Source organism: Tachysurus fulvidraco, chromosome 25 (assembly GCF_022655615.1).
Source record: "Tachysurus fulvidraco isolate hzauxx_2018 chromosome 25, HZAU_PFXX_2.0, whole genome shotgun sequence".
Classification (NCBI taxonomy): Eukaryota; Metazoa; Chordata; class Actinopteri; order Siluriformes; family Bagridae; genus Tachysurus; species Tachysurus fulvidraco.
Genome location: NC_062542.1, coordinates 8,390,425 through 8,407,527, shown reverse-complemented (window position 1 = coordinate 8,407,527; position 17,103 = coordinate 8,390,425). Strand labels below are relative to the sequence as shown.

Sequence of the window (17,103 nt, the reverse complement as noted above, 5' to 3'; positions counted from 1 at the left end):
GTTGGAATTTCCCTGTTAATGACACGCTGTGAAGAATAACCAAAACAATCATGAGAAACATAATGGGTTATGTATTTCTGTCAAATTAGGGGTTAAACTCAGTGAAACAGAAATTGTTGCCTATGCCCAGTGAAACCTGCTATTGAACCATTAAAGGCATACTGAAGATGCAGGATTGACACATTGATGAATAAATGACAAGTTCTGTCTGAAGATATTTATTTGTCCAACATCTGAATTGTTGCTATTTTCTCTACCAAATTCTGTAAATGTAAGATTCTAAGACATAACATTGAAAATATTTCAGTCAAAAAGCTGAAAATAGAATTGAACAAGTAACAATTGGTGTATCTGGAAATATATTAGTGTCATTTTACAAGTCCAAATTTCACTATTCATGTGAAATGTTCAAGTCCAAATAATTCATTGATTTAATAATTTAGTGTTTTCTTTATTCTCTTTCAAATGGCTTGTAACTGGACAGAAAAGTGGACTAATTAGCCAATTGAAAACACCAGAAGGCTTTTTTTCTGTTTTCTTTTCATTTTGACTTAAACACTGACCCGTGTTTACACTGTGATGTTTTTATGTCACCTTTAGAAGAGGGGCCAAACTTATTTCTCTCCTTTTTTCATCATTCTCTCTTTTTTTTACCCCTTTTGTCTTTGATTGGTCTCGCTGCAGCCGGCCCTTCAGGCTAAACAGGTGGGAGGCTGTGATGACATTGCTCTCATACCTGTGCTCACCTTTCTCTTTCTCCCCTCTCCAACTGTCAGGCGCTCCTCTTCCCCAACCAGAATCTCAGCAGCCATTTCATTAACAATGGGCAGAATGATTAAATGGAGGTGTCAGCGGTAATTATCACTGGCCACAAAGAGCTCTTTTCTAATGGGCTAATAGGTGGTGTGGGTAGCAGTGGGTTAGGTATGAAGAAGTAATACAATAATTAAAGCCCTAAGATCCAGAGCTAGTATTTTTTTTCTGTCTTTAATATCACTTTACATGTTAAATAGATTCTCAAATCAGATTCTCCTTTGAAGTGGAAATATAAAGGAAGAAGAAGTATGAGTGGCAGAGTTTCTCAGGGTGCTCCACTATCAAGAGCAGAAAGAATGAATATGTGTGTGTGTGTGTGTGTGTGTGTGTGTGTGTGTGTGTGTGTGTGTGTGTGTGTGTGTGTGTGTGTGTGTGTGTGTGTGTGTGTGTGATGATTCAAGTCCAAACTTACACTCCTACACACAGCATGCCTTCATATCCATGATCGCTCTGTCCTCGAGCAATCCTGGCAGCGATGTCTTCTCCTGTAGCTGTATAAATCACTGCTTATGTCACCACACTATAGCCATTAAGGAAGGCTTTGGAAACTAAACACCTTTCAGAGGTCTCAACACGTAATCTTCCACTTTTTACAGAACACTGCATGGTGCAGATGATTAAAGAGGGAACTTTAATACTGATACTGATCTCGGGGTACTGAGGTTCACATGTACACCTACACATTCATGCAATTATCTAATCAGCCAATCATGTGGAAGCAGGGCAATGCAGGAAATCTTGCAGATATGGGCTTTAATAATGATCACATCAGCCATCAGAATAGGGAAAATTGTCATTCAGTGATTCTGACATGATTATTGGTGCTAGAATACATATTTGTATAACTGTTGATCACCTGAGAGTTTCCCCATAACAGTTTACTCAGGTTAGCGTTTACTCAGAAGAGTTTAGTACAGTAACGATAATCCATCCATTTCTTTAGACATAAACTTCTTGTTGATGAAGCAGGTCAACACAGAATGGCCAGACTGGTTCATGTTAACAGAAACACTTCAGTAACTCAGTACGGTTCTGTTGAGCAGAAAAACTTGTCAGAATACACAACATTTCAAACCTTGAGGCTTATGGGCTGTTAGAGAAGAAAGCTGAAGCTGCAGCGGGTACAGACTCACCAAAACTGGACAGTTAAAGACAGGAAACATAATTTGGTCTGATGAATTTTGATTTCTGCTGAAGCACACAATTACTAGGTTCAGAATTTGGTGACAATAGCACCAGAATCCATGGTGGAGGTGGTGTAATGGTGTGATGAAGGTTTTCCTGACACACTTTCGTCCCATTATTACTTAAATCCCAAAGCCAGAATGTGTATTGTTGCTGACTATGAACATGTCTTCATGACCACAATTTACCATCTTCTAATACTTCAGCATGATTATGCACCCTGTCACAAAGCAAACACTAACTTAATAGAATAAACTCAATAGAATCTTAATAGAACACGTTTGGGATGAACATGCACTTGAAAAACACTGCAGCAATTAAGTGATGTGATTATGTCAAAGGGGACGAGACTCTCATAGCAATGTTTCAACCAGGAATCTATACCATGAAGAACTGAGAGCAACAGGAGGCCCAACCCTGGTATTTATATAGTGTTCCTAATAAAGTGCTTAATGAATGTGTATTCATAGAGTTTTTAATTTGTATTAATAGTTTATAGAAATTAATTAAATAATTCATAAAATTATCTAAATAAGATTGATTCTTTAAGGTAAAAAAAAAGGTGGAATGCTTGAGTTTTAGAATTGTATTCTTAAACACAGCCTGCACTTCAGTCTTTCACTGTAAACTGGTTTTACATTCCCAACTAATAATGTGTTATTAGCCCGTTTAATGGTGTGTCAAAAAATTTTGACATCATGTACATGGCGTTCCTCATGCCTTCTGTTCATATTCTTCCACTTGGTAAAATCTTCTGGAAACCTGGGTCATCTTCTGCAGCTGAGTTAATGACAGCTGTAGTGCCAGATGTTATGTTTCAATCTGTTTCACAAGTTGACTTATTAATGTGTTGGAGCATAGATGCCATTTACTGGGTTTTATAGCTACCACATTGTTTATATTGTCTCAATAGCTATGCATTGATACAATACTACTACTACTACTACTACTACTACTACTACTACTACTACTACTACTACTACTACTACTACTACTACTAATGATAATAATAATAATAATAATCATCATCATCATCATCATTGTTGTTGTTGTTGACACATTAACATGCTGAACATTATTATCACCTTTGTAAACATAGAAGAAGTTTTTTAAGTAAAAAATCTCTGCAATTGTTAAAGAAATTATTAATTCGTTTTTAATATCAGGAGTATATTCGCATGCATGCGCATAAAGCATTGTAAAGATAATGTAGTATATTGCAATGTAAGGAATAACTATATATATGTAATTTTTACAGAAATATAACATATGACACATATCCCAGTGGGATGTTAGACCACTTTTAGTTTGCGTATTTAGATACATTATTTAATTACATCTGTGCCTTTGTGTAAGAATAAATAAATAAGTAAATAAGTAAGTACATAAATACATAAATAAATAAATAAATAAACAAATAAATAAATAAATAAAAATTGCAAAAGCATCCATATTTGAGACTGTCTTGTGTGTGTGTGTGTGTGTGTGTGTGTGTGTGTGTGTGTGTGTGTGTGTGTGTGTGTGTGTGTGTGTGTGTGTGTGTGTGTGTGTGTGTGTGTGTTATTTTAACTTTTCTTCTTTTATTTAAAGCTAGTCACATACAGTACTACATAAAAAAAAGAACAGATTCTTTCATGTAAAGACAATGTTGTAACACTGAGCACAACACAAATTCTCCTGCAGTGCTTTAATAAAGATTATGCAATGTGTAGCAATATGTTATAAGGTCCCAATTTAGGTGTTTGTTACTGTTATTATATACTAATATTATAAAATTATACTTTTTCATCTGTGGTAAGTAAGTAGAACACAAAATTTTGGATTGTGTATATAACAAGGAGAGGAGAAAAGAACTGAAAATATTTGTGGTTATTTTTACTTTTTTTAATCTCATTTAGAAATTTCTCCTCATTGATAGATTGCAGAAGCAATATTAAAGCAGCCCACGGCAACCCAACAAAAAAAAACATGGAGAGAGAAAGAGAGAGAGAGAGAGAGAGAGAGAGAGAGAGAGAGAGAGAGAGAGAGAGAGAGAGAGAGAGAGAGAGAGAGAGAGAGAGAGAGAGCACATGATCATCTGTTATCTGGCCTGTGTCTCCTCTTAGCCAAAAGAGCATGGGTGAGGTCCAGAGACCGCATGGGCCAAGCTGTCCAAATAAACTGCAGGTAATCATGGACATATAGTTAGCTGCTCCGCTGGTAAAATGATGAGTTTTTTAATATGTTACAAATCCAATAAGGTCATTAAATACTATTGATGTGCGCTGGTTAATCATGTTGCCGTATGTCAGGCCTCTAAATAAATTGGTTAAACGTTTCCTGTGGCAGACGGCACTCTAAGGTTAATTTGCTGTAATTGGCAATCCATCTAGTTAAATCAGGGCTGGTCTGGTGTGAGCATGCAGGTCCTGGCTCTCACAGACTGGCTCACACACTGCGCTGTTCACCCTCAGTGTCATGCGCACACACAGGATCCACTATTACTGTATGTCCTATATGTGAGTAGTTTAGGGGCTGCAAAATTCTGTCCTTTGTCAGCAAGGGAGGAAATCACGTCAACCAAAAGTCGAACGCCAGCATGCCCCAGACAATCACTGTTGCTGAGAGAGCTAAAGTATTTACAAACTCCAACATTATTCCCACTAGCCTTGTCTCACATCAGGAGCATTTTGTGAGTAAGAGCTAAGAACAGCAAAGATGAAAAATTACAGAATTTGAAGAAAAAAAACCTCCAGTCAAGTCATTGTGGTGTGAGAAAAGCCTTAGACAATTCTTTTTTGTTGTTGCTATAAATATGATTAGGATTGTTGAATTCTCATGTTACCATACAGAAGGACATATAATGCAGTGAGGTTTGTGTAGTGTAACATATTACCGTCTGTACATACATGCCTCAATCCCAGCAGCCCACAGGGAGAAGAAGAGTGCTTTACCAAATTTAACAAATAACATGGAACAGTTTTTCTCATGGCTTGTGTAAAGATGGCTGATGCAGAAATCTTTGAGCTTAATCCTTACAAAATGTAATAGTTTCGTTCTTCTAATATTGCTGGAACATAATTTTGCCTGGGACAGGTATTTCTCTCACCTCTTTTTGATGATGCATTAAGTCTGCAGTTGCATTAAGTCCGCATCTAACACACCCTGGATAATGGACCCCTCCACCTGTGTGTGTGTGTGTGTGTGTGTGTGTGTGTGTGTGTGTGTGTGTGTGTGTGTGTGTGTGTGTGTGTGTGTGTGTGTGTGTGTGTTTGTGTGTGTGTGTGTGTGTGTGTGTGTGTGTGTGTGTGTGTGTGTGTGTGTGTGTGTGTGTGTGTGTGTGTGTGTGTGTGTGTGTGTGGAGGGTTAATCCGGTTAGGTGTAGCAGTAAAGAGAGAATACCCTGCAGGCTGGTCTCCGAAACCAGGCAGCTTAAGAAGCAGTAAGGAGATGAGGCGGCTGTAGCCATCGTTACAGAAATTTGATGGATCAGGAAGTAAACACAACTGGCTCTTATTTGATCCCATCCGGCATTGGGGAGAGAGGGGGAGAGGGAGACGGAGAGAGAGAAAAAGAGAGGGGGATTCCTCCTCTAATTACTTCGTGGGTCACTTCTCCTGCAGGCTGGTGTCAAAACTCAACACTTCTGATCTGAAAAGAGATGTAGGGAAAGAAAGAAAGAAAGAAAGAAAGAAAGAAAGAAAGAAAGAAAGAAAGAAAGAAAGAAAGAAAGAAAGAACGAGATGCGGCTTTGTAGATTTACTGTTACACATTTAATCATAGTAAGCTTGAACACAATTTTTGCAGAATCGAAACAATTTAGGAATTCAAAAATAACAAATCTCTTTCAGATGCATTTGTACATTTAGTTTATATTATTGGGAGATTTTGCACTCAGGAGTCGACAAATAAAACATAATTTAGCTCAGCAGAATGTTCTGGATGTTTTCCGCCATAGACCCTCCCTTTCTTTCCTTTTTTTGTTGCTTAGGTGTTTTCATTTGATCCCGCTCAAACCCATACCCCATATCTCTCTCACTCTCTCTCTCACTCACTCTCTCTCTCTCTCTCTCTCTCTCTCTCTTGCTCTCTCTCTCTCTCTCTCTCTCTCTCTCTCTCTCTCTCTCAAACACACACATATACAGTCATTGTGAAGAACTTTTGTTGTAAGAAGATATATAATAAGCAACAAGATAAATATCCAAAACAAGAAGTTGTTTAGATGACGAAATATTTTGAGTCATTATTTTCTCTATAGCTCTTTTACAAATGAACAATGTCACAAAGCGGCTTTAGAGAAACATATAAAAATGTATAAATTCTGTAGATAAAAATGGAATGTAAATTGTGGTGAGAAAAAGATCATAAAAGGGATCCCATCCTCTGAGTGACATAATTGTATAATTTTATAAGGGCAAATAATATAAAAGTATTACGCATTTATACTAATTATAAATATATTATTATATATTATACCTTTTTATTATTATTATTATTATTATTATTATTATTATTATTATTATTATTATTATTATTATTATTATTACTATTAATAGTAATAGTAATAGTAATATTATTGTTATTATTATTATTGTTGTTATTATTATTAATTCAATTTATTTGTATGGCAGTTTTATCAATTCCCATTGTCTCAAAGCACCTTTACAGTTGCATAGAAACAGAGAAGTACACATAATAATAATAATAATAATAATAATAATAATAATAATAATAATAATAATAATAATAATAATAATAATAGCAACAACAACAACAACAACAAAAATACTAATAAGAAGAAGAAGAAGAAGAAAAAGCTATTATTATTATTATTATTATTATTATTATTATTATTATTATTATTATTATTATTATTATTATTTGAGTTATCAGCGGACATCTTCATCAACAGTGCTGATATTCATCATAACTTATACAATTTGAACTGAAGAACTTACACGGTGATCAGTAATAATCAGTAATCACATTAAATTAACTCATAATTTGATAAAAGTGCTGTAAAGCAAGTCACAATATGGCTTTTCCATATAGGATCATGTTTCAGCTCCCTGGTGGAATGAAACATGTTGCTTGGTGGTTGAGGGAGTTACAGTACATACTGTAGTTCTATTTCTCTGTCATTACTGGAACTGCCTTCATCAGCACCTCCCTGTGAGTCCAGGTTATGGCTCAGTCCATCTACTGCTTCTGTTACACATGAGTGCTTCAGAGCCTCTCCTAACACCACATTACCGGCCAGACATACTCCATCTCCCCAGTCCCAGCATGCTCTGCACCAGGGCCACAGGTCCAGCTCCAGTGATCCTCGGTGTGAGAGCATTAAGGAGAGACTGAAGAAGATCCCACATCCCTGGATGCCGGTTGGTGCTGGGAAATCCTCTCTCCTCTGCTGACCTCCAAGCATTCTGAGCTCAGCTGAAATGGCCAAATGGATATGTAATGTGTTTCATGCTCATCTGTGGTCATCTACAGAGGAGATTCTTGTTTGACGGATGGAGTGTGGTCTAGTAGCCCTGCTGGCTTCAGATGCACCTTGCTTCTACCAAAACAAGGCCTTCATTTACAAGAAGATTTGCAGTAAAAAGTTTTTACTGTCAAAGTAGCAGTTTGAATATTAAGTAAGTGAAGTACATACTGTATGAATGTGTGTGTGTGTGTGTGTGTGTGTGTGTGTGTGTGTGTGTGTGTGTGTGTGTGTGTGTGTGTGTGTGTGTGTGTGTGTGTGTGTGCTCTTATGAAGTGGGGACAAATAAGCCTGTATTATCACCACATATACATTACAGCAGAGTTCTTTTCTTCACATATCCCAACTGAGTAGGTTGGGGTTGGAGCACAGGGGCAGCTATGATACAGTTCCCCTGGAGCAGAGCGGGTTAAAGGCCTTACTCAAGGGCCCAACTGTGGCATCTTGATCCTCTGATCAACAACCCAGACCCTTAACCACTTGAGCCACTACTGCCCCAAATGTATGTGTGTGCACACATTTGTGTATGCGTGTGTGTGTTTGGGTGTGCACGTGTTTGTGCGCGTGTTCATGCATTTGTGTGTGTGAGTCTGTGTGCATGCATTTGTGTGTGTGCACACATTTGTGTGTGTGTTTGTGTGTGAGTCTGTGTGTGTTTGTGTGAGTGTGCGCACATACAGTATGTGTGGCACAGACTGCTTATCTCTGAAGGCGACACCTGGAGCAGACTTACAGGGAGATATGATGATCATTTAGAGGCATGATTTGTACATTCTGTGTTAGCGTGTGTGGTGGTTGGGGGAGCAGTAGGGGTGGTGGTCTTGGGGGAGGGGGGGGGAGGGGGTACTATCTCCTTTACTGCTATGGCCTCAGGTCACTACTTACCTCTGATTAGCTGCAATCTGCTGACCAGCACACAATGAATTATACATATTCACACCTTCAGCCCTGACAAGCCTCAGTACAAGCGTACATTTAACTTGTCATGCGTATAGACAAATTAACATAATATCGGCTTTTAAATCTAAGAAATAATGTCACATTTGGTGTGTTCCCTCTTAATAAAATAATGTAAAGGAGTTACAGACCTACAGGCACCCACCGCTTCCACTGCACTAAGTGTAAATTATGTTTCAAAAGTGTGTGCATACAGTTTGCATTATTTCTGTGAGGTAGAAAGAATCTGTATGTGTGTGTATGCATGTGTTTATGAGTGTGTGAGTGTATGAGTGTGTGTTTCTGTGTGTGTTTGAAGGGGAGAGGTCTGACGCTATAGCAGATGGAGCTCCCTAAGGCTATAACTTTAAAGCCTGAGTGTCTAAAGGCCAGCAGCATTTTCATCACAATGGGCCCTTAATATTCATCACTTTTCACACACAGACACACACACGCTCTCACAGCAGCCACTCAGGCTCCAACAGAGGCCTTGTTCCTTTAGCTCCCAGTAGAGACACAGATAGTGACGGCAGAAATATGAACCACAAAAATACAGAAAATGGCAGAAGCATAATTTGCTCTGGTTCCAAATCTCTCTTATTAAACTGAAGAAAAATATAAGGTCACCTGTGAAGCCTGTCCTTGTGTAGCATATATTAAGTTCTGGCTTCACTGTTAACATGCATTGTAATAGAAACTTCATTAATGTAGTAAATAACATAGTTTCTAATTACTTTAGTTTTGTCTATTTAGATCTTTTTGATTTGATCCATAATTCTTTTATAGCTATGAACGTGTTCGCCAGAGTGGCGTGTTTTGGTCCAGCGTGCTGGGCTGCTGGCAGACTGGGCAGTGGACAGGATTGTCAGAGCATGTCTCATACCTCTCTTTGTGCACTGCAGCCCAGGGCAGAAGAGTCAACCTGGCCTTGACACTATGTGATGCTAATCCTCTCATATCCCCCAATGAGGGCAAGGTGAGCCATCTAACAATGTGTATTAACGCTAATCCCTCCCACCCCCTTGTGCTCTTTCTCTCTTTGAACAGGAATTCCAGATGCCTCAGCAGCTGCACTGAGAAGTCATTACAGAAGCTGTCCATATGTGGAGCTAAACTTTCTCAACAGTGGACTAAATAAAATAAAATCAAATTACAATACATTTAATTACAATACAGTTTTATATATATTCTACTTAAATAAGAAGCTCTTTTGAGTTTCCTAATGAGAGACAAACCAAAACCTTTATATAATGTCTCGATTTAACAGGTTCTTTTCTAACAGTGTGAAAGCTTGACAGAAGTCACCATTAAATATCAGACAGATGAAATACAGTTTATTGGTTGATTTGTATTGATAGTCAGGCAAAGCAGAACTTGGCATATGTGTTTGTCAATGATTTTTTTTTGCCCCCATGTGCATGAGACATATCTGCAGGCATTGTTCTGTTCAAAACACACACACACACACACACACACACACACACACACACACACACACAGGCTCACAGAGGTAGCTTTGGTTCAAACGCAGGCTGCACTTCACAAGAAATGCTCACCTGGCCACATTATAAACAGATAACACCAAACAATCATTCTGAGAAACCCAAGCAGCTATTTCTTCTAAAACATGAAAGACAAATACACAGACTCCCATGTGGATCGTACTTTTACTCGCTTTAGTGTTTTTTGTTTGTTTGTTTGTCTTTTTTTATTTTTGGAGATAGAGGCATTTTTCCACATGGAGTGATTGGCAATGCAAGCTTACATATCACCCACTGTTGTGTGTGTGTGTGTGTGTGTGTGTGTGTGTGTGTGTGTGTGTGTGTGTGTGTGTGTGTGTGTGTGTGTGTGTGTGTGTGTGTGTGTGTGTGTGTGTGTGTGTGTGTGTGTGTGTGTGTGTGTGAGTTTATGTGTGTGGGGGTGAATGGCATTGGCTTTGACGTTGATTGGAGTAAACTGGGGATATGAAGCCAAATCCAGTCTGCCTTATCATTAGGACTGTTCAGCTTTAGCTCCATACATATTTTGCACTCTCTATCTTCAGCTCAACCCTAAAATGTACACACACACACACACACACACACACACACACACACACACACACATACACACAAATTTGCACACATGCTCATGATGACACATGACATACTTCTTTTGTCCTTCCACTCTTCCATTTGACTGACCCAGAATGCTTCATCCCTCCTTTATCTGCTGACAGGATGAGTGGAAAGATGATGTGTGGACAAAGAGAGATGGAGGAGAGCGAGAGCATACGGTTGGATAATGACTTCACAACACTGAGGACATCAAGAGCCATGTCTGTTCATTAAAATAAAGAAACCAGAGCATGAAAGTATTGTTTAATATTGATAGTTTCTGTTTACTGCACATTTGGTGTGTAGTGTAATGAATTACATGCATGATCTTGTACCTGAAGGAATGAATGATCACAAACATAAATTAATAAACATCATTTAGTCGTTGTGTCTGTTTAGGGTTTAATGTTATTCATGCCCTGTTCTGCAGACTCCATGGGAAATATATCTGCTGCTCAGTAACACAATCCAGGTGACATCAGTCCAGACTTAAAGCCATTGTCGACACAACACATGATCCCACTGTGCCTGTTAGCCATCTTTCAGACATGCCTGTAATTCCTCAACTCATCTTCAGCACGTCAGGAACAAGACACACATTAAAAAAAAAAAAATGAGGACAAAAGGTAACGGAGAGAAGAATGACAGTAAGTCCCTGTGTGGTTAAAAGTGAAACAATTAGATGAGATGGCTAAAAAAAAAGGATTAGCACTCTTTGCACTTGGCATCAGTGGTAAAGTGTAACCTAACATGCAGATCTCTACACTGTGAGAGAAAGTGAGAGACTGGGGACAGAACGTAGCCTTTTTACTAGTTTACATCACGATACATTTGAAATTATTGGCTAATGGTGTAATAAATAAATGACTTTTATAACATCAAACATATTAAAAAAAATTCCACATCATGCATGTGTAAGTGGTTAACATGTTAATGACACTGCATTAGATACATCATTCATTTATTAATTATTTCTGGATAACAACATAGGCCTTTCATTGGGGTACAATCAGGACAGTGGACCCAGGCACAGACTCCAGTGGGATCCAGTAAAGGGATCCAGGCTTTTGTAGAAGGTTTCAGTAATTAATTAAGATCACACCTAGTAATTGTTTCTTTCTCCAGTAATTGTGATCTTTAGCATGATTTAAGAAATTATAACACAGAGCTTTAAAATTCTCAATTCTGATTTGATTGTTGACATTTTCAGCATTTATCAGACACCCTTATCCAGAGTGACTTACATTTTAATTCAATTTATACAACTAAGCTACAAGGGCCTTTCTCAGGGGCCCAGCAGTGGCCACAACCCTCACAACCCTTCGATCAGTAGTCCAACACCTTAACCACTATTCTACCACCATGTTTAGAATGAATGGATTTAGTGACCCTTTCTATTCCATATATATAGATAGATAGATAGATAAATAGATAGATAGATAGATAGATAGATAGATAGATAGATAGATAGATAGATAGATAGATAGATAGATAGATAGATAGATAGATAGATAGATAGATAGATAGATAGATAGATAGATAGATAGATATAGACAAAATAAATAAAATGGTTTCCATCTATAAATAAAAACTGACGTGCAAAAACATTAAAATAAAATCTGTGTTTAATAAATAATACAGGAGAGTCTAGGTTTTTTTTTTTATCTTCTTCATGATTGGTGAACACTGATTTCATGATACTGTGTCTGTCCCAGTTGCTAGTGCTCACAAAGCCTCATCTTGTGTTAATCACAGTGAGGGATGGATATCAGCATGTCCTTCTCATAGGTTAGAAGACTAAATGCTTGGGATTTTTGTCTGATCCAGAGTTGTTATTATGACCTTCACCCTAGAGTCTCCCATGATCCCTCAGTAAGCACATTTCACACAGGCCCGCACCCCTCCCGTTTAACCTGCTCTATTTCTCTGTTTTCACAAGTATATCATTAGCATCAATAACACTTTCTGATCCTGGCTGTTCTTCTACAGCCACTGACAAAAGACTCCATTCAAAAAGCTCTCTGTCTGCTCCAATTTACTAAATTATCACAAATCACCCAGAGTGTTTCTCTTTCTATCAGAAGGGTTATCTTTCATTTTCCTTTTTTTTTTTCCTTAAATCTGTTATTTTACTACGATTGAAAAACATTTGCTCAATGATAACCATCTGAGCAGTAGTTTAGTGTTTCACATTAGAGCTGATGATTACTTGATGTTTTTAGTTAAAAGGTGTTAATGTCCTTCTGTTACTAACAGGCTGCAAAGGCTAGAAAAACCAATGAGGAACTGAAAAATGTAGTGAAAATGATCAATTTATTCATTTTATTATTTAGTTTATTACACCAGTGAGATTTCTGCGCACTGAGGAAATGTTTTCTTTTAAATCTCTATCTCGCTTTCTGGTACACTTCTGTATTTTAGTTGTGTTTTAGTTATTCTGTGTATCAAACACGTCTAAATGAAGTGACAGAAACAGACGGGAAGATGAGTCTAGGTCACATGTTTAAAACTGACAGGAGAATTCCTTGGATTTGCTGGCAGGCATTGGAGCGAATCTGCATTGCACCAGTGAGACAGAGTTCTCTTCATTGATCGATCATGGCGTATACGGTGCAGACTGGAACTCAGGAGGACCATTTCTGCACAGCACACATACCCTTTGCCACACATACTCACATACACACGCACACACACACACACACACACACACACACACACACACACACACACACACACACACACACACACACACACACTAACAAACAGTGTGAGCATTTATTTTTTTTATTATAAATTTTCCAGTTAATATTGAAATGCACATTTTTCTAGCACAGCCATATTGTTGCCTAAATATCATAACAGATGTAACCGCACATCCTGTCTGATACAGCAGAGGTATTTATGTGGGATTTAGCAGCGAAGAGACCCAGGCAAGAACAAAAGAATTGGAAGGTAAACCTTTAAATTGTGGCTCGTTCTAAGTCCTCCTGGAAGGAAGGTGCTCAGTTCCTGTGGAAACGTGTGACAACCTGGGTCATGTGACCTGTGAGAGGCAGATGAGGAGGTGTTGACAGGCTGGCAACCTCTCGATCCTGTGAAAACCAATGCCACAGGAAACTCAGGACAGATTAAACAACCCACCACACATGCTTTTTTATTCAATAAAGAAGGCAGTGAGGATAATGTGAAAGGGAAATGTATGCTCTTTTTGGGTTGTAGAAAAAGAGAGAGTCTGTCTCCTGGAGCCATTTTTTCCCAAGAGACTCAGTCGCCAAAGTCTCTCCGGAATTCACTGTGCAAGACCAGCCCTCAGCTATGCCCCAAGACACACACACACACACACACACACACACACACACACACACACACACACACACACACACACACACACACACACACACACACACACAAACACACACACTGTGAGGAGGTGTTGAGGAGTGGGATTACCCACATGGCCCAAAGCAAGTAGACAAGCATACATGCATACACAAACACACAGACCTACCAGAAGGCCTGAATTTGTATTCTCTTTTCTTGCTGGAAAACTGTTAGCAAGGCCACATCAGTCTACAAACATTCCACTAATAAACACATGCACTGGCCCATAAACTGCACTCTATCCTTTTGTAAGGTGTCAGACATTAGACTCACACCACTGAAATTCTTATCACTTTTATTCTGTTGTCCAATCACCTCTCGGCCATACACCTGCTCGATCCTTCCAGAGGCATTATGGGAGTTCCAGAGCCTCCTGGGAACCCCCACTTGGCAGGCTGTCATTCAGAGACCTGTTTTGAAAAAAGCATACCAGCATGGCTAACAAACAAAAGACATTCATTTAAAAATGAATCTGCACACAACCTCCCCTGTGCAAATATTATGAATGCTGGCTTATGACTAGCAGTCAATTTACTTCCTCTAATGAGCACAAAACAATACTGTCAGTCAAAGTGCTCCATTTGTGTTCAGGAAATAATTCCCATTATTTGTCATTGAGTGATCCAGGAGTCACTTTCATAGTAAGACAAAACTGAAATGCTATTAATAACTGACTGTCTATGAAAGGTTCGGATAATTGGTTGGCTGCTGTACGGGATGGTTTGCAGGTTGGCTTGGTGGCAAATTACATTTTAGCACCAGACCAAATTAAGTACAGTGTATTGAGTCAGGTAATAAATGCTTGAGAGTAAAGTGAAATTACTCATTTTCAAAATGAAGACATGGGTCTGTGTCTGTTGTGGTGTAACATTATTATCCCCACTTAAATTTAACCCCTTAAAGTTGTGGCTTATTGTTCTTGCAATTTATCTTGAGGCATATTAGTTAACAGTAAAAGGATTAACAATTCTGCTAGTGATAATCATTGCGGTATCACTTACAATCAAATGACTAATATGAAAGCAAATATAAAAAAGGTACACAACGCTTTATATCTGCTTGTAGAAAAGCAACAGTATGAGAGAGTTAGCTAAAGTGCAGGGGTGTGTAAGAGACCATCTGAGAATCAGAGACAGACAAAAAGGTAGAGGGTCTGTACGGTAATGATGGCCAGGAGGGGGCAGGCATACTGTATTTAATCCTGGTGCCGTTCATTCAGTATGGTTGTCCAGTGTGGTGCCTCTGTTCTCTCCCTCTGTGTGTGTGTGTGTGTGTGTGTGTGTGTGTGTGTGTGTGTGTGTGTGTGTGTGTGTGTGTGTGTGTGTATACAGTGCTGTTAGACTGGATTGGATTACTCACTGAAAGTCTACACCACAGCATGACTAACACAAACCTGACCTAACAATCCTTAATAATATTAGTGCACAGATAATTTTAAGTTTGGACTTGGACCGTTTGTGTATGATAAGATATTAACCAGTTGTAAAACAAGAGGCAAGAGGAAGAATGAAATAAAGTTCCATAGCAAATGTCTACTAATGAAACATATAAGAATACCTAACACATTTTCTTGATCAAATAGAAGACGATATTACATTTTTTCAGTATCATAATGTGTACCGTTTCACACGGAATAAATTTCTGCTTTATATAGCCCAAACACTCCAGAATAGTGTTTCAGAGAACATTAGTATATTTTATTATATAATAGACTTGTCTACCAGTAGGTCCAAATCCCTCTATACATACTATAGTTTCATTGTACAGTATCTACAAATCAAAGTAATGACTGAATAATGTGCTTTAAGGCATATTAAATAATCAGTTAAACAGTCTTTAAGTGTTTTGCATATCATTATAGTTAATACATTAATAATAATAATAATAATAATAATAATAATAATAATAATAATAATAATTATTATTATTATTATTATTATTATTAGTAGTAGTAGTAGTAGTAGTAGTAGTAGTAGTAGTAGCAGTACCAGTGTAAATATTGTGCAGATTTACAAATTTACAGAAGAACACGTGTCCACTATCCTCTCTGATCATTATGCCCATTTCTGAAACTCCTGAAGTTTCAGGACTAGCACTGATCACACAAGTTAAATCCCTTAAACCTGCTCTAAATCATCTGCTTATGTTTCAGTTTCATTTGTGATTTAAATATCCTGCTACAAATAACTGGTTCAGTCTTAACTAGTTTGTGTCTGTTTGCCATTTGCCTGATCATCATCTTGCTTCCGGCATCTGAGTACTGCTGAGACCTTTGATATGTGTATTAGATTTGAATAAATACAGAAAATCTGCACTTGTGTTCATCTGTTTACTTCTCAATAGTAAACACACAATAGTAAAACACAGCAGATTTCATGAGGCTCTGTGGTAACAAGTCCTTATCATGCAATAATCACAAGATATATAATAGATTCCTGTACAGTCATTGGCAATACTTATATCATTTAGCTGAATTCTCAGTGACAGTTTCTGCATTGTACTTCTTTTAAAGAGATCAAGAGAAAAAGTAGCCCAGCTCATCCACTGCTTAACCTTGAAAGAACCACTGTGTGGATGAACAAGAGAGACATTGTGTGCTTGACCAGTGTGTCAACAGGTTTTACAAAGCTTTCTGTCACCCTCCTGTTGGCAGTGAAACAAGTGACTATCTCATGTGTCTAAAACAAAGTTCACAATCAGCAGCTGAGTACACCCGAGAGTTTTGCATGTTAGCTGCTGAAAATAAACTGAATGAGGCTTCAGTGATTTCTGAGTTCGGTTAGTGGTTAAAAAGGGCTGTGATTACAGAGCTGCTGCGATTAGCACTAGGTTTAATCATCAGTCTGGTCCTAGACAAACCTGTAACAAAAGAGCTCAGAAGAGCTCAGAGTCTTTGTTCTGTCTCTGTCAACGTCGGGAGTGAGATACATCAAGCCCCAGAGCACGTGCAGTTTTTCTAGGCTCACATTCTGACTAAATTCACCAACTTTAGCCCAAACTGCATCATTTACAAATGCATATATGAATCAACTGCATACAGTTAAAACCTCAAAGATTGACAGTTTTTTTTTGTTTGTTTTTTTTTTGCATGAAAGCCTCAGAGCCAGAGTTTTTCAGTAGTCTTTAGCCCAGATATCAAAGATATAAAATGTATAAGTAAAATGTTTCTCTTTGTTGTAAAATAAAACAGGAAGCAATTTAAATAAAAAAAAATAATAATATGAG

General features: G+C 38.0%; 1 long non-coding RNA gene across 1 annotated transcript in view; it reads left to right on the top strand.

The window, feature by feature from the left end:
* Nucleotides 1–10,754, top strand: part of LOC113657856 — a 24,142-nt gene extending 13,388 nt beyond the window's left edge. The window contains exons 2-3 of the long non-coding RNA XR_003444252.1: nt 9,188–9,377; nt 10,620–10,754. This is a non-coding gene — a long non-coding RNA (uncharacterized LOC113657856). The remainder of the gene's footprint in view (nt 1–9,187; nt 9,378–10,619) is intronic.
* The last annotated feature ends 6,349 nt before the right edge of the window (nt 10,755–17,103 follow it).